This window comes from Amblyomma americanum, chromosome 8, assembly GCF_052857255.1.
Source record: "Amblyomma americanum isolate KBUSLIRL-KWMA chromosome 8, ASM5285725v1, whole genome shotgun sequence".
In the NCBI taxonomy this organism is placed as follows: Eukaryota; Metazoa; Arthropoda; class Arachnida; order Ixodida; family Ixodidae; genus Amblyomma; species Amblyomma americanum.
This window is the reverse complement of record NC_135504.1, coordinates 61,245,622-61,264,724: the sequence shown is the minus strand read 5'-3', so window position 1 is coordinate 61,264,724 and position 19,103 is coordinate 61,245,622. Positions and strand designations below refer to the sequence as shown.

The window sequence follows — 19,103 nt, the reverse complement described above, 5'->3', positions numbered from 1 at the left end:
AATATACTCCCAGATTCGGGCACCATTCCTTGCTCCTATTAAAGAGTACGCTAGAGGACAGCTTACTTTTTTTAATGGCAATTCATGTTAAGACTGCAATTGCACTAGGATCTAGAGGAATTAGGTGGTACATTGGCTCACTCGCAATGTTGAGCGATCACCTGAGCTTGTTCAACATAGGACATTACTTTTCATGAGAAACACTAAAAAAACTAAGACAACATTAGAGAAGCTCTCCGTACCCTTTCTGCACCCTCAACACCACTCACTACTCCTCCTTGGGTGCATGGCGACTCCTCCCTTTGCCCATTCTTTGCTGTACCGCCTCGAACAATCGCGTGCATCTCGATATTCCCTCGAACCCTACGCAACTAGAAAAATAACCTTTTCCACTCGCCCTTTGCCAATAAAAGCTCTTATCAGCCAAAGTTCTCTTTCCGTATCTAAAGGGCCTGTCTCTCCAGATTAAGGGGCGATCTTAGCTGGTTTTTGAAGCAATGTAAGACTTCTCGCGCTTTTTGAGACATGCGCTGGTTGTTCGTGGTCGGATGTGTACCACATTTCAAAGCTGAACGCACTGCGTGATAGGCCTCATCCGGTCTGCATAATCGACATGCTTTCAGTGCGAAGGCACAGAAAACACTCGGAAGTTGTCCTACATTTCTTTATTTCGCATGAATTCGCTGGTGACACTGCCGACATTTCTACAAAGAACTTTCACCGCGTCCACTGGTGAAATTCTCAACGCGAACATTATCAAAAGGCATAGGCTAAAAAATGAAATTCCGTTTATTTTTCGTACAGCTGATAGGGATGCTACGAAGCATCTAAATGGGTCAAGAAGGAGAAACCTGAGTGCTGTTTAGAAAAGACTTCTAGCGAAATCAGCCTGCAGAAATTCATGGCGTTAAAGCGCTTCTGTCAATAGCAACTGCTGTACAATAATACTCCAAAAACACTAAACCTGCAACAATATAGAAACTATCATTAGAGAACAATACAAAGGGTGTTAGGCAAAACAATATGCATAGTTCCAGTTTTTTTGTGGCATCCGTTACTCACCCTTGAGCAGAAAAATACAGTATTATCTTTCTAACACAGCAAACCTATGTTCTCACAATATTGTTAGTATCGAATCACTAATATAATGTGCACAAAAACCGCTTCCAGATAATTAAATTGAACAAAGCTGCTCACCTGTAAGCACTAAGAGAGCTAAAACTGTAGACTAAAGCAACTCTAAAAACGTGCTAGAAGCGGTTCTCGACTCGTTACAGACTGTTTACAAAAGTAAGGAGCTCATTTGGTGCGCCACAACAAGGTTGTTGCCGGAAACAATATCTGCACGCTCGAAAAAAAAACTACGTCGCCGTTTAAATTTCGGGCTTCATTCAAAAAAATACAGCAGCCAAACCCGACAACAGGCCAACGGCTAAACACGAAGGCGCAAAAAATTCGCGACTACCGAAACAAAAAACAAGAGGAGGAGTTGGAAATATCACACTCTATTCTAATTGTCAAGAAGGTAGAGACTGTGTTTAATGCACACCCCTGGCCCAAGTGGGGAAGGAGATTCAAATGCAGAAGCAATGAAATCCGTGATAGCATTTGAACGTCAACACAATATAAAGTAAATGAGTGGAGGTAGGAGGCAAGGGAGAGCTGTTTGAGTGACGGGCTGGGTCGAAAGGTAAAAGGAGTTTTCAGGTTCGTCAACCTGCTGACGTCTGCAGCGCCCACGTGTAAAAGCGGAAGGGTTACAGATGCAACCACTTCAAGAGGGCCACGTGGCCTAGCCCGCAGAGGGCGCTCCGTAGGTGTTCACGAGGGCGCTGCGCACGGCCCCAAGGAGCTCGTACTTTGCGAAGGTTATCCTCCGACCGGCGACAGTGATGTTCACCGCCTCAGAGTCTTCACCGATGTCGTCAAATACGACGCACTTGTCCCCTTTGTACGCCTTCAGCATCTCCGTCACCTGCGAACACGCGGGGCTGACATAATTCTGTAGTGGATCGCCTATGGGTGAGGAGTTAGAAATTCGGAGTGCCGAAGGGTTACTACTCAATACGGCATGTTCCTGTAACCTCTCAAACATGGATATGTAAACCGCCGAAAGGATTTCGGTGCCAGAGCATTTGCGTCATTGTCATGCAGGTTTCGATTCCTCTGTAATAATATTAATTGATTGGTCAGTTTCTTCTTGACGTCATAAGGTTCACGTGACTAAAGTTATCCACAGAACTGAGCAATTTGAAATTCCTCACGAACTTTTCCATTTGATCCGGAGAGGGGACGTGACCCCGTGATACCATCACAACCTAGCCACTGCACTGTGAACAAACCGCCCAACGTTGCCAAATTCATTGTAGTTGCCACCTACCCACCATGGCGCAGCGCTCGAGTTTTTACGTGAGCTCGGGAAGAGCAACCTGTGCTTGAAACAACCACCTTCCGGGGCAGTGGCGCATCGCTTACTCGCCGCAGCACTGCGGCATTGGGCGAAGAACTCCCCGCGTTCTATGAATGTGAGTGAGAAGGTACAGACGTCATTAACGCCGCGTGACCACCAGTGGACCAATCGTAGGGCATCGCTTAAGATGGAAATGTGAGCACCCTCAAAATTTGAGAGTTGGCCCAGTGCCGAAAATTTCCAAAGACCTCCAATATTTAGAAAGTAGGCCACTCTAAAAAATAGAAAATGGTGCATTAGTCGGTCGGATTAGTGTAATCCCTTATGATAATTCAGTGCAAGGTACTCGAATATTCAAAGTAATGACACATGCACATCTACACAAGGTCAACGAAACCGCTTCCAACCGCCGTTTTGGCGCTCAAATCGCAAGAAATTTAGTCACTCCTTACCCATTAGCGGACACTAGACTAAATGATATCGCATTGTGTTCCTTAAGAATGTGGTTAACCAATCTCCCCAAGTTCTTTATGGAGCTCCAAAGTAGCCCCGTGTTACAGCAGGACATGATGTAACGAATGTTCAAGCCGCGCAAGCTTTTTAGACTAAATTATCTGCCACGTCCTGCCAGTATCTGCCACGTCCTGGCTGTACCGAGCGTGCCGTTCAGCGAGTTGCTAAACTGTCGCTAGCCCTGTCTTGCCAGTTGTGCTGCGTACTGTTCTGCCCGGTCAGTTACCTCAGCGATCTTTCTTTTGAGCTTCGTATTTAGCTTCTGCCTTTTCCAGCGCTTGGTGAGCCCGCGTCTTGCCTCCCACAGCCCGAGGAGTCTTTTATCCATTTCCGGTGCCTTCTCCGTCCTATCCACTTCCTTCATGTGTGCCTCTTGTGTGCGCCTGAGTTTTTGGCTCCACTCCTCGGCGGATCTGATGCCGCGCTGTGCGCAGTGTGCCCTAAAGGCATCCCAGTTCGTGATTCGTGCCATGCCGATTTTCCTTTTGGCGGCCTTGGCTACAATGCTTGTCCTGATTATGAAGTGGTAGCTTCCTGGATTTTCGTGTAGATTTTCCCACTCCACTTGACTGTTTCCTCTCACGAAGGTTAGATCCGGGCTCGTATCTGGACTCATGCTGCTGCCTTGCCTGGTTGGCTGACTTTCGTCAGTCAGAAGCTCGCATCCAGTGTTCTCTGCCGCCGTGCATATGCAACGTCCCTTCTTGTCATCTCTAGGGTATCCCCATCTTGGACTTTTTGCGTTGATGTCGCCTGCTATGACCAGGTTGTTATGGCCTGCGATCTTCTTCGCTTCCGCAAAGAGCCTAATGAAATCGCCATTTGTTTGCCTTGGCGGGCTATACAGGTTAACTACGAAGGTTCTTTTGGCTTTCGTTTTCTTCTTGGGAATTATCTCGGTTATTACATTATCTATTTGTGTGTCTTCTATCTGTTTGTGTTCTATTGCCACCAACCTCTTGCTGATTAGCGCGGCGGTGCGACTGCCCTCCTGACATGTGTAACCCCTGAGAGTCGGGGTGTTATTTGTTTCCTGTACTAAAACTAAATCTGGTGGGGTTCCTCTAGAATATATGTATTGCTGCAGGAGACCTTGCTTGCGTGCATATCCCCTGCAGTTCCATTGCCATATCTCTAGTTGCTGGCGTCGTTCTGCCATATTTGGTTAGCATTGCTCGTACTGGGGGTTTCGGTGCTGAACCTGCGCTCGTTGAAGAGCCTGTCCCTGGTATGGCAGAAAATCTTCAAGCGCCGACCAATCGTCAAAAAGATGACGTTTCGGCCCCGGCTTACGGGGGCCTTGTTCACAATGAAAGAAAGACAGGAGTGAAGGTAGGTTATATAGGTTTCATGGTATGACGCAAGCAGCGGGAATATATCGGGGGTAGATTGCCTTCGTTGCGATTAAGCGTGTTTGCCGTCGTCTGAATATAAAAAGATTCTAGGTAAAGCCTTGTCGTCTTGCTCTTTTCTATTCCGATTATCTTCGCGCCGTCCCAGTCGATGTAATGGCCCTCGGAGATAGCATGATCAGCCAGTGCGTTTGTTTCCACGCGCTTGTTCTTGACATCAATTTGGTGCTGCTGCAATCTTTTCCGAAAATCACCTTTTTACCGATATAGACATGCTTACAATCGGCGCAGGGAACCCTATACACGATGCCCGGGAACTTCTCCTTCTTTATCTTGTCTTTTCACTGTAACCAACGCGTGTCGCAGCTTCTGCGTGGGTACATGTGCGACGTCGACTTCGTACGACTGTAATATGCGGGATAAACTTTCACTTACTCCGGGGACGTAGGGTATCGGAATCCTTTTCTTCTTCTCTCGCTGGGGTTGCTGTGGCGGCGGGTGAGCTTGGCGATTCTCGGATTTTTAAATAAAAGAACTGGGATAGCCCGGAGCCATCAGGTCGCGGCGAACGGTGTCCAGTGGCATCATTAACGGTGGCATCATTAACTGTTCTTTGTGTAGTTTGACTCTTTATGTAATTTCTAAAGCTTTGCTCTTGCATATCCACTTTCTGCTGTGTTTGTTGCATTTCGTTGCGCATTCCCTGCATTTCGTTGCGCATTTCCTGCATAAGTTTCATTATCGGGTTATCTGTTTCTGTGTTTTGCTGTGTGTTTTCTTCCACCTGGGTTGGTGGTGTGGGCGTTCTTATTGGCACGAAACCTGCCCTGTTCTCTTGTTTTTCCCTAATTATTTCGTTTAGTTGCTTTCTTAGCTGCCTCATCTCCTCGCGACACTGTTCCAGCTCGCGTTTAAGGCTGGCGTTCTGATCCAATAATGTTTGGTTTTGTGTGTTTTGTGTATTGTTTATGTTGGAGTGCGGAGCAAAGAGCGATTTGGGAGGACCGTCTCGCCAGCTCACCTGTGTGCCGCAGCCATTTCTCTTCTTTTGTTGCTGCCCCGGCTGCTGCTGCTGCTGTTGCTTGCCCGTGCTGCCCAGGGGTGGGAAGGACTCGTCTCGGTCGTTCCCCTGGTTTTGGTTCCAGTTTCTGCCGCGGCTGCGGCTCCGTGACTTGCTTCGGTCCGGATCTCTGCTCTCGTCTCCGAACCATATTGGTCTTCTTCCCCGGCTGCGGCTTCGACTACGTCGACTCTGTTGTTGGGGTCTCCATCACAGCTCACTCGCTGGTTTCAGGCGCTGCTTACAGTCCTTTGTGCCCGCCGCGTGGTCGCCTCCACACAACATGCATTTAGGCGTGCACTGGTGCGCTTCCGCTGGGTTTCGGCACCCGCACTGTCTGCAGGTCCTGGCTTCTGGGTTCGGGCAAACGTTGATCCGGTGTCCTTGTTGGCCACAGGTGTAACACACTTGCCTCGTTGGCCGGTATGGGTAGCCCCACATTTCCCGGTTGAAATGTGGTGGACCGGTGGAACCAATTCTACGTTGTTCGAGAACGTTGTGGTTGCCTTGCATTACAATTTTTGAAAGTTCTTTTTAAGCATTAAATTCAGCACGGCAGAGAGCGGCGGGCATTCTATTAAACGCCCGTCAAGTACGCTGCCGCCGAGTCATTCAGTTCATGTGGTCTAGCCCAATAAGCACTTTATTTTGAAACCCATTTTCGCTCCCTTCCTCGCTGCCAGATTGTAGTCACCACTTCGTGACATCTGGGGGAGGTGCTGGGTGGCGGACGTGCTTGATGTCCTTTTCGACATCACCTCCTGACAGCAGCCGAAGCAGCCCGAGCCACCCCGAAGAAGACACCGGAAAAACCACAGAAACCGTCCCAAACGAATAGGAACTGCCGAGCTGCCGAAGTCTTCAGAATTTGTGTCTTGAACACGGACAACTTCCGAACCACACACGAGTCCACAAATGCTGCTCAGCGTCAACGTCGACAATGACTACAACACCGCCGTCCTTTATCCTTCCCGAGCCGAGAATACGGTCCTCGTTGAATGGCTCACCATGTGAATATCCTGGAGAATGGCTTGAGCAGTTGGAACGTGTGGCCGTGACCAACTATTGGGACGACGTGACGAATGTAAGGCATGTTTCCTTCGCACCAGAAATCTCAGCCATAATTAGGTACGAAAACCACGAAATTTCTCTGGTGACATGGCAATTGTTCAAGCGAGAGTTCGACACATTCACAAGCACCTTTAGATAAGAAAAGCCGCAGCTGCTGCCGCAATCACGCATCCCCCGATAGACACAGTGATGGAATTTTTCATGACAGGAAGCACCTTTTGACGCACCGATGATTACATGAAGCAAGAGAAAAAGGGGGAGCTTTTGGTGCGATGTACTGAAAAAGAACTCTTCCACTGGTGGGACCCGAAATCTATCGAAGACCATCCCTCAATTCACTAGCGAAGCGACCACCATTGACAAAACCCTGGAATGACAAAACCAGTTGTTCGGCGAGTTGTATCACCTGTTATGAATCACCTGGAATGACGAGCTCATCATTCCTCCTAGTCGGCTCCAAGCGACCTCGACAACCCTCTCGAATGGCACAGCATTCGGATACAACTTGCGGGGGTCCCAACCGCGACATTATACAGAAACAGCTCCGCCGCTGGTTACCATCCTCCAACGAGCCTCTAGTACAGACACTCGGGGAAATTCTTCGCGGAGATGTGAACCATACCATTGGCTCCACGTCTCGCCTCCAGAGGTAGCTCTAGCAAATACCTACGCATCTGCTGTACGCAGCCCACGTTCGACACCCTCTAAGCCTTCATCTAAGTGAACCACTTGTTCCAGAACACCGCGCTCCTGCCCCCGCACGCCCAGCCTGCGAGCGACGCTCAAGACCAGAAAAGAGACGCTTAGAAGACCTCCAACATCGTCCGCTGTGCTTCCCTTGCGGTGAGGTCGGCTATATTCTTCACCACTGCTCGTACCGACGTACCGTTCTTTGTGGTTTTGCGACTGACGCACCACGGCCATGCTCCGGCCAAGGCCGACTATCCACGGGGGCCGTCTACCTACGACGACTACCTTCGTGGGAAATATGTGCCGACCCGCATTTTTCGCTCATCATCGTCGTCACCCTTGTGGTTCGCGTCGCCATGCCGCAGGTACGCAGCTGCGGTACGAGGAAGGTCTATCAGCCCGTGTCTGGGAAACTAAAGACTGCGACATTAGGAGGTCAGATTGCTCATGAGCGAAACACTGAAGATCGTCCATGACCCTGTAGTACGAACAGGCCACACTCATTACGCCGACGCCGCATGCAAACATGAGCTCGACCACGAAGCTATTCGACTTCAGAGTGACGCAGCCACCCAGTCTCTACTACGCACCCTACTCATAATGTTTATGCCAGACGAAGACGTGACCCGACGCTGACGATGATGTGCAACGCAACAGCCAGGCAAGCTACTCTTGCATTACAGGCAAGCTGAGGCGAGCTACCCTGCATTACAGTCAAAAATCATCCACAAAACTGCGTACCACACGCAGACCAACGGCCTTGCGAAGCGCTTGAACATGACCATAGCAGACATGGTTGCCATTTATGTCAACGCCGAACAAAAGTCTTGGTACTTCCATGCAGCCTTGCATCATCTTCGCCTACAACACTGCGGTCCAAGAGACCACCAATATGCCTTTTAGGCTCGTCCATAAAGGCAGGCCACGACCGCGCTCGAAGCCATGCTGCCCAACTTAACATAATTTGGACGTCGCCTCCTACGTACAGCGCGCTGAAAAAGCTCAACACTTGACCTGGCACCGCTATAAATACCAACCCAGCACCTACGTCGAAGCCACGCGGACAAGCCGGTGACCGTCTATGGTGGCAACACCTCCCCTCGCAGCGCAGCGGCACATCGCTTAACCACTACACAACTGGGCCAGGAGTAGCATGACTCCCAAGGACCTATAAATATTAAAGGAGTATGGACACCTAACTTTTGGATGCGTGTTTTCTTGTTTCTAATGATGCCTAAGGCATTATTATACATGGATTATCACCAGGCATTCTTCTACGACCGCTTAAAAAATTTATAATCGCATTTCTTTCTCGGGCTGCTTCGGTTTCGGTTCCAACAACCGAATGAGGACTGTGACATCAACGTGTGCCTACAGGTCACGTAAAACATGAAAAAACTGCAATATAATTGCTGCTTCCACATTCCTTGTCATTACGGCACTGGAGAAAGCCTGGCTTCAACACTGCAGTACATTTAAACGATGAAGCAGCGATTCTCACGTGACTGGTCACAGCCATCGTTCGGCTGTTGAAACCGAAACAGCATGTCAGAAAAAATTCGGTTATAAATTATTTACCCGTCGTTGGCGAATGTCATATGGGAGGGAGGAGGGAGGGACTTTAATGGAGCAGGAGAGGTCTGCCTGGTTGTCTCGCATGGTGATTAATGCGCAGTAGTGGCTTCAACATCATTGTGTACATACTCCTTGAAGAGAATGACCCATTCTGCATATATTGTCACGAGGTGGTGACGGGAACTCCGCCGGGGTCACGTAGCACCGACTGGAGTCCGGTCTTGAGGAAGGCACAGAGCAGCTCGTAAGAGAATGCTTTAATAGGCTGGCTTACGCCCACTAAGAACAGCTCTGAAAACTCAGCGGCGGCGATAGCAGCAAACGTGCTATCCCCTATCCCGTAATACCCTTAAGGCAGACTTCAATTTCTCGAAACCAACTTTGTTGTCATTTTTAGGAGCGAAAGGAATATTACTGTAGCGGGTGGATTTCTTCAATACTCACCCGCAACCGGTGGTACCGCTGCACTTTCTCGTTGTCCCGCATCGGGTAGACAAAGTCAATCTTGGCCACGCTGCTGTACACGTAGTTGATGGCCGAGGTGACAGAGAAGCAGAGTCTGTCTCGACCCAACACCCGCTTCCAGTGCGGGAACTCCAGCAGAGTGTCCAGCTGAGCAAAGATGCAGCGGCAAAGCATTCTAACTGTTTACAGAAAACCATTGACAACGGCTGGAGGGTCGTGCTCATGTGGTGGCAGTCAAGGAGCAAGTGATGCTTACAGAAATTGATAGTTAAACCTTGGCAGTGCCTTCATCATATCGTCAACAATGCTGCTATCAGTACATAAATTTAGGCTCACTGAACAAATTTATCACTGAAATAAATTGAAAAAGAATGACAGAATAGCGTTGTACAAAACGTACAACGTAAACAAGGATTATATATTTTAAATATTGAAGATTTGTTCGGCCTCAACTTCAAATTCATACTAACAGCGGGCAAGCGTTGGACTCCTTTAAGGAGGACATAAATGCGTTACAGAAATAGATAGTAGACGCAACCTTTTTTTTAAACATGGCGTTACTCCGTGATTGTAGAACTCGTGTCTTTTGCTGCCCACGCTTGCGGTTTGTTGGAGTATGATATTAAAAGCTTTCTTTTGGCGCCTGATGACCACAAGATTCCTCATTTATTCGCTGTTTATTGCTTTGAAGTCGACCTTGACTGCATTTGCACAGAAGCTAAGGGGTTAAATGCGCACTAGACGTGGGCTCTCCACCTCATGCTATTCTGGCGGCTGGTCAGACGGCGCAGTATCACAACTCTACATAGCTCCACATGTTTCGTGTAATGAGAACAGATTGCTGTGGAGCAAAAACTCCCAATTCTGGCGCGAATAATCTTGACACCTTCTTGTAGACCACACTACTCTGAATAGTGGGTGTCTAACAGTCAATTGTTCTGAACTTCCCATTTATTCGACCACTCGCATAACCACTTTCACATCGTGTGCATTAACCTTCGTGTAAGCGAAATCCGCTTGAACAACATTTTGTCCGCCTTTGGCCTTCAGTTACCAAGTGCCTACTGCAGCATGTTAATTATTCACCGAAATAAGATGCATTTGCTAAAATAATACTACTGTTTAAGCGTTTTGTACTTTTTGATACGTCGAAACAAAGCCTCTCAGTGGCGATAGCATGCATTATCGAACGGTATGGTCCCTTGAGCCTATAATCATTGTGCAGAATCGGTCTGTAACCGTGGCTGTCAACAGAGGAGTAGGTAGCTTCCGAGGAATTTGTTATTGGATTTTGTCTGCGCCTTTCCTGCACCTTCCTTGTTTATTGCAGGAAAGCACTGAACATGAACTCATCCACTGGCCAGCAGTACGCTGGAAGTACAGCCGAAGATTGAATAGCCGAAGGACGCATCATACGACTATGTACAGGCGAGACTTGTAACGTAGAAAACAAATATGCGCAAGTGGCGAGAGTTCATAGTTTTGTGGGGACATGCGATTATGTCATTTGCTGGATTAGGGTCGTCGCGACCAGCACAGGAGAGGAACTGCGAAGACTATTCTCCTGCAAGGGACATATCAAGGAGAGATTGGCATAATTTTACAGGTTCGGCAAGTTGTGAATCGCCTTTTGAATTCATGTTAACAAGCACTAATGCTTGGCCTGTCTCTTGCCTCTTCCACCTTTTTGTGTGAACTCAGTTTTGAAGGCAAAGAGTCGGATCCACCGGAGAAAAAAAAAAGTAGACTCACCATGCCTCGCGTGCCCGGGCCTGGTGCCCTCAGGGGGTTCGGAGGTGAGGCGGCCAGGTACGGAACATTGTTGCCGCCTCCGCGCTGCAATAAAATGTTGGGCTCGTCCGTACTGTTGCTGGTGCTGATTCCTACCAGGTCGGCTTCCTTGCGCAAGGGCAAAGGGCAGCAGTGTATTGCTGTCAATAATGCAAGATGAGTTTCTTCAGCTTAAGACCTCAGCGCCAGCTGTTAAAAACCGAAAACATTGGATATCGACTGCTGGAAAACATAAATGCTTTGCCATAAGGTACAGTCTTGGTAAAAAAACTTCAGGCCACTGTGAATGGGGCAACAACGGCTGCGCTACGCTATCGCGGGACTTACACTGCCGGTGCGGGCAGATACTCTCTTGCGCAATAGACAACGAGGGCAAGGGAAGCTGGCACCTTACTATCCGGTGACGCGTGACAACAGCTCTCGCGAAAACCTAGGGCGGCGTTCGTTCTGCCTGCAACGGGCTTGTAGTACTGCCACCGCTCTAAGGCGTTTTGTGCGAGTGAATGCTATGTCCATGGCGAAGGTGTCCGATGTCTATGCAGTGAGTGGTATAATAAAAAATGGCCTAGTCAACATAGTTGTCCATTATTGTATTTTGGTCCTACACATTCAGAGGCCCGTTCCTTTGCTTTATTCTGACTGATTATTTTGCGTTTTTTATTGGGTCGCCTGATAAGGATGCATATTTTTATTCTTTGGCTGTGCAACGGATAATGTGAGTGAAGATGAAGTGAATGAAGTGCCTCGGTGGTGCGCGTGTTCTGGACTCGGGTGCTCTGTGCTCTATGCTCGGTGCGGGCCCTATGCTCTCGGCCTGTTTGCTGTGTCCGGGGCGTTCCTGCGTCGTTATCGCCTTGGACCACGTAACAGCTGCTTCTAGTGAGCGGCAAATGTTGAAATGTAACCTTGGCTTTTTCACACTGCAGCTTTGTGCGCTCCCAAGTTGCATTTAACATGTGGGACATTTACACGTTGTTCTTTTAGGACACAATCAGAAGCCGCAGTTTCGACTACAAAGGCTCGCTTCAGAAAGGGCCTGTAATCGTCGTTCTAATTCGCAACATTTGAGATGCGTAGAGCAGACTTCAATAGGAATCAACATGATTCTTAAGGACTCAGGCTAGCCTCACCGTTACCATGAACTCCTTTATTTATTAAGGCAGTGCTCATAGCTTATACAACAGCAGGTAACAGCAACAACGCCTTTCAAGAAGGACCGACGAAAAACTATTCAGTGCAAGCAAAGTCGCAGGCTTAACAGAGATTTTCAGTTGTCTAGATACAGTGCCCTATCAATTATGTTTTTTACACGTTAGAAAATTTATTCTTATGACTCCCTAGTGTTCTTACTTATCTTACAACCTGTTTCCTGGTACTCAATGAACCAGACAGAGAATATTAAAGGGCGCCTTACTTTAGTATGTCGGCGGCCATTTTCTCCGGGATGTAGGCATTGCCACCCGGCCAAATGGCCGCCGTGTGAATGAAGAACCAGTTGGTATCCAGGATAGGACCTCCGTATTTGTAGCCTCGAAACATCTGCAAGAGAGCATATCAAGTCGCTACGAATAAGGATTCACACTGCGCATAAACTGGGTTCGCTATTATGCTGCCCTGAATGTGAGCAAAGCTTCATCTAACATCTATTCCCAGCAAACTTATATCTTATAGCTCTTTCTAGCTAAGTTTGATATCAGTGCGGCAGATCAAGAAGATATGACTGCTGAGAAATTTGATCTGAAAGTGTACAGAGATTTTTTGCACCACTACGTGCAATCTTCCGACGACCAGACCGCGAAATGCCTCCGCGATCAGCGAAAAGAAGTAGATGGGGATGTGGATGGCGGATCGTAATCATACCACAAACCGGTTGATATCAATATGTATAGGCTAAAACCCAAAAATACTGCCGGCCCTTTTTTAGGTTCATTGGCACACTGCCCCTAGTTCTCTGCAAGGGCTCTCGTTTACGTTTCGCTCGCAGTTATGAAGATGCTGGTCTATGCGAAAAATTTTGCTCTGACCAACCGCGGCTTCGATGGAGGCGAAACGCAAAAAGCAGCCGTATGCTGTTCGATGTCAGTGCACGTTAAAGATCCCCAGGTGGTCGAAATTATTCCGAAGACCTCCACTACGGCACCTCTTTCTTCCTTGCTTCTTTCACTCTCTCTTTTATTCCTTCCCTTACTGCGCGATTCTGGTGTCCACGGAGATGTGAATATTCCTTCCATTTCCTTTCCTCAAAAACCATTTTTTTTAATTACTGCGTCTTGCCGTAACCTGCAGCGGTGGCTCACTGGTTAAGGCGCTCGTCAACTGAGCCGGAGTACCCGGGTTCGCACCCGATAGCGGTGGCTGCGTTTCGATGGAGGCGAAACGCAAAAGGCGCCCGTGTGCTGTGCTATGCCAGTGATGTTAAAGACCCCCAGGTGGTCGGAATTATTCAGGTGAGCTCCACTACGGCACCTCTTTCTTCCCTTCTTCTTTCATTCCCCCTCTATCCCTTCCCTTGCGGCGCAGATCTGGTGTCCACCGAGATATCTGAGACAGTTGCTGCGTCATTTCCTTTCCTCAAACGCCATTTCCAATTTTTCACTTTTAAACAACCTGAAACAGTGAAAACGCCTTAGGAGAATAGAACAATACGGTTCGTCCAGAGACGTGTGAGGCCGTGGTGGCTATTACGCAACTCACGTGGCTGTATGGCTCAGAAAGACCTCTAGGCCTCGTGTCCTTCACGATGCTGTTGATGATAGCAAACCCGTGGAAGTCGGCCTTATTCAGGATTCCGCTGAAGTTGCCGTGGAGGGTGGCGTGCAATGCATTCCGCAGGGTTCTGGCGTCCCACAGACCCGCCCTGCGGAGGAAGAGGAGGAGGGCGCACGAAGTTAGGAAACAGGCGGTAAGAGTTTACCTCTGGGTGGACACTTCAACTGCGCCTGGAGAAAGGAGTGGGAGTTACTAAAGGAGAGGTGAGATCAAGTTACTCAAAGACAGCGTAATGTCTACCCCAAAGCACGATTTTTTGCAAGTGCGTGCAAGTTAGAAGGCTGAGGCGGGGATGTTCACAAACGTTGAATATTCAGGCGCCCACGATACAGCTCAAGATTTCAACAAGCTGTCGCCTTCAGCGGGCCAATTCCTGTAATTTTCGGCTTCAATAATAGGGCTAATAATTAATGTTGCCACTTTGTCGTATTCAGCATAAGAGGGTCAGGTTTCTTCAGATAATTTAGTGGCGCTGTCGCTGTTGTCAGAAAGGAACTTCAACCTTTGACTAAGAACGCAATCGAAGATTTTACCTGACATTCTGGTCAGAGTATCAATATGTCCAGTTTGATTAGATGCCTGATAAGACGGCGCATGACTTTTGTTTGAGCTGATGGTCGTACAACTATGCGATGTGCAACCCGTTATAAATAGCGAATTCTGCCTAGGTTTTCAGTATATAAGAAAAGTTTTGAAGCAGGTTTCAATTCATTTCAGTAAGGCATCTAGGAGACTTTTTTCTCTTAAAGCATAGCCAGGTACATGTGAACCCACACAGCCTTGAAAGATGCGAATAACAACGTTCACTATAGTAGGCCCAATAACCGTTTAAACGTCGCAGTAAGCAGCAGCGTCTCGAAGACGACAATTTATTTTTAACACTCATATTCTTTCTAAAATTATACTCCGAAAGAATGGAGCCACATTTACAATATTTTAGCATGTTTTCTTCCATGTCCCATTTTTAGAACATTGATGTCTTTCACATGCATAATGTTAATGTCGTCTGAAAGAGCTCTTTAGGTATGTGTAAAGGGAATTTCTTCTTGCGATCTGAAGAAAACCTTATCGCTGCCGTCGAAGTCTGGATTCCAAAGTTCTATAGCGCCAATGTCAGAAAAAAAACACAATGCTTCAATATATTACCTTGCACCGTGCAAGCCTAAAGCAATTACCACTCGTTTTTTTTTTACATAACGACACCTCATGACACATCTCTTAAAACCAGTCTAACGGATACCCTGAGAGGAATGTTACGTCATGATTTGTCGATATCAACGCTGGTCAGAAATTGCATAAAAAATCATCTCAGAAGATGCAAACATTTCCGGCGCCTTTTTTTCGTGCTCCTTGCCAAGATCTTAATACTCGAGCTTTTCTTATGCATCTGTTATGATGATTCAGGATGTGTGGGGTTTAACGTCCCAAAGCGACTCAGGCTATGAGGCACGCCGTAGTGAAGGGCTCCGGAAATTTCGACCACCTGGGGTTCTTGAACGTGCACTCACATCGCACAGTAACGTATCTGTTAGTGCCGGACCAATGTGACATGAATATTCTTTGGTCCAGATTGGGGTTTTGTGCCGTGGAGTAAAACAGAAGCATCGAGATACACCTCTATTTGTTGGAAGTTGCGGCCACTAGGCTCACCTGCATTTGGAAAGTGTTCCAAAGTTTAATGTGCCTCATGTATTCCTGCGTTTCGTTATCTTTCCTACGGTGGTAACACACCAGGTCGATTGAGACAGAGCGGTGAATTTTGATATCCCCAAATAACAAACTTCGCGTACAAGTGTAATAGCATGTAAGACGAGTTATCACTAGAGCACTGTTACAGAAGTGAGCGTCTTTACATTTGCGATTGAAAACGAAGGAAAATATTTTTTTCGATTGGGAAGATACCTCTTCCCAGGAGCTGCACTACTAGAGAAGAGTTAGGCCGGTGGGAGCCCTGCACACACATATGGAAGTGCACACTTGCTCTGGCACGGCCTGGCTGTTTGGCATGCGCCACTACTGGGTATACAGACACGCACGCAGGACTACGTACAACAATAACTAACAGTGACACTGACAGTGACTGTGACACAATTCCTTAACATGGTACTTATGTATTGCGGATTAACGTTCAATGCTGCTGCAGTGTCACTAGACGAAGTTATTCCTTGCGTTTCCAGGGTTGTGAAGGACACAGGCGCTGCTATGCGTCTTAACGTTTCATGGATAACTGCTAAGAACGTTTTAATAAAACACGTACCCCCTTGATGGATAGCGAAATTGAGCAGCTCTTGTAAGGGCTATCCCTGCCATGGTGACCATAATCTACGAGCTTGGGGGATTTTACGATTAGGCGCGGATTTAGAAACTCACAGCGCAGTGTATGCATCGCACACAATGGGCACCGAAACCCAGCAATGAGGGTAAGGGCGAAAATTTGTTAAAAAGTACGGTGAACAGTCTGAGCAATGCAGGGAACAAGATTAATGTCGGCCGCATGTGAATCTTTTACATGCGCTGACATCTGGCACCTCGCCGGCGAATTTCGAATTTGTCTCCGTCGAAACAGAGCTGCTGCGGTCGTGATTCGCTGCCGCCACTGCGTGCTCAGCTGCTGAATCTCATAACAGCTCACGCACTGCGTCATTCCAGGCCATTACCTGCATAAAGCTCTAGTTAAGTCATATTCTAATGATTACTCCATGATCTCCTTTCGTAATGCGCAAAACAGCACGAAGTCTAGTGAAGTCTCACATGAGCCTGATATAGGCGGTGCCCCACATCCCCAGAAACCAGCGAGATTGATTGAAGGCTATCCTGCTGTTCTTGAAATTGCTGTCCAAAGTCCGGTAGGAACGGAACCTTCGCCACACGTCTGCGTTCGCATCGTAGTAGAGTTTCACGGTGTTATCTGCAAAGCCAAGAGAGCAATCTAAAGACACCACTAAAACCACAGACACCTGCAAATAAGCTATGATGAATAACACTAGAATTGCTCGCACAAAAAAAATTAGGTTAACAGAACTCCTAAATGTTTTGATTCGAACGCTATAGCCCCAAAGGCATAAAGTGCAATCCACGCTTATCCGGTCAGCTGTACGCTCAAAGTGGTTTGTACACAAGGCTGATAACTGGGCGGGATGGTACTGAATCATCTTAAAACCAGTTAAAGACGCAGCTCAAGAAAAAGAAGAACAGATGACGTCTAGACGCTTTTAGTGCAGTCCTTCGGTCAGAATACACTCCCAAAATCAAAACAGCTGAACAACGTAATTGACCAAGGGTAACATGATACGTCATTCCGTTTGAACTAAATCTCATTCCTATCCGCATGTGGATGAGATACCCAGCACCAGGAAGCATGAACAAGTTTATCACTTGGGGCAACAATTTTGTCCAATGTGGTACAGTATGCATGTCAATTTCTTCCCTGAGCACACGGCACGCTCCATCACCAGAGGAAAAATATGGTTAGCCCAAGTTATATGGGACAAGTTATAGCTTAGCATAGACAGAACTCAAATTACAACGCATTAACGAGAGTACGAAACCAGTTGATCTGTTTGCGCACCCCACCCATTAGCACCCTCATGGGGACATCTCCTGACGGCGTCCTTACCGTCCAGAATAAGAAGGCTCACGAGATGACGTGAGGGAGGGTACGAGTAAAAAAAATTTGTGCGATCCAGCACGGAAAAGTTTGTCCATGTGTGGTGAAAAGTAGAAAGAGCTCAGTACGAAAAACTGCTTACATGGCAGCGTAGGTAGGAGTGCAGATAATGTTATTTATGTAAGCCTAGAAAAGTTGCAAACGAGAAGAGGAAGATGTAGTACAAATAGAATGAGTGGAGGATAGCCTAAATGGTACACATTGACCTTAATGTCAGCATCCAGTAAGAAGTGACGAGCACAAGAAAGAATCGACGATCCGTTAGAGATCACAGACCCCATCCTCGGAAGCGCATTTGCGCAATGACAGCGGCACTCTGCGTTCAGCTGATGCACGTTAAGGTGAGTATTATTTTTTTTAATTTCGGGCTGGCAGTGCATGCCTAGATAAAAAGGACAAATCAACGCGTCGGGTAACTGACCTACGGCCTTCTTGCCTTCAAACACGAGAGGCTGCTTGTTGGCCTGGTAGGAGTACACGAAGAATCGTATGTACACGTAATCTGTGCAAGCAGGAACCGTGCTTCTCAGCCGCTGAAACAGGTACTCGAACACACATATGGGCGTGAAGGGTCCTGAAAAGCAAATTCGACAGTCGGAAGAAACGCCACCTCTATTACCTGTATATTAAAATTGCATGGTTGCTGTGGTAACTAGCTCAAATGTCGGTAATTATTAGCGTTAGAGTACAGTGGAGTATCGTAAACCACGTCTCGTGCAGCTCTGGCCACTACCACTGCGAATTCGCTTTGAAAAATATATTTTAAAAATTCTCTGTGAATAAATTTCTTTGGATCGATTTTCTTTGGCAAGCGAAAAGAATCACTGCTCGCATTTGTACGCCCAAAATTTGTCTGCGATACTGAGAGCGTGTTGAAGACCTTGTGCTCACAGATTTATTAGGCAATTAAAAATATTAGTGTTTATGCATGACATGGGCTTCAGGTATGCCGCTTCACGCATATCGCACAGCTCTTTAAGGATTAGAGGCCTCAATCTATTGGGAGTGTTTCTGAGCCTTGGCAGGATGCGTACGACGTTGTGAAGATGGATATCTGCGTGGAACATAGATATCCACGTCCGGCAGTTTTTTTCTTCCGGAACCTCCGTTTCGATTTCAGTTGACAGACATTGGTTGCGAGTTCACAGGTCACTATGAGATCACGTGAAGCACATAAACTCTGCAATGTGAGCGTTGCTTCCTGCTTTTCTTTCATTCAAACCTAGTAACTGTAAACTGTTCCAGAAGCCAAAATGGCAGCAAGTCAACCACGAGATGTCACATCGCAAATTTTGTGCCGCATGTGGTCTGGTGCTCATTTGTGACATCCTAGCTGACCTTAGACTTCTAAAACCTAAACTGCATCGAAGAATATATTCATTTATAAAACGGGTACAAAGTACAGGGACATTTCCAGAGGGGATTAAAGTATACGAGTGTCTTACCCGCCAATAAAATGAGAAATACAGTACAAATATTTCGCGGTATCTACCCTCTCAAAATGCCAGAGCTGTCATCTACACGTAATGAAACCTACTCGTAATGGGATCTACACGTAAGGAGATTTACACGATAGAATTCGTATCTAAGTTAGTAATTATCGAGATCAGGCCGCGATTACGCCAGGCGGTCAGGAGTACTTACGATTGTCCTGAATTGTCGTCGCCCCTGTACCAAAGGTATGAAAGAGGGGTTAGTTCCTAGTAGAATAAAAATAAAATCTAATCAGAATAAAGGAAC

General features: G+C 47.2%; 1 protein-coding gene and 1 pseudogene across 3 annotated transcripts in view; both read right to left on the bottom strand.

The window, feature by feature from the left end:
• The window catches only part of LOC144101764 (AP-4 complex accessory subunit Tepsin-like), a 349,149-nt gene that overhangs the window by 258,036 nt on the left and 72,010 nt on the right, over positions 1-19,103 (bottom strand). The window lies entirely within an intron of this gene.
• On the bottom strand, positions 1,793-18,325 carry LOC144102425 (uncharacterized; annotated as a pseudogene).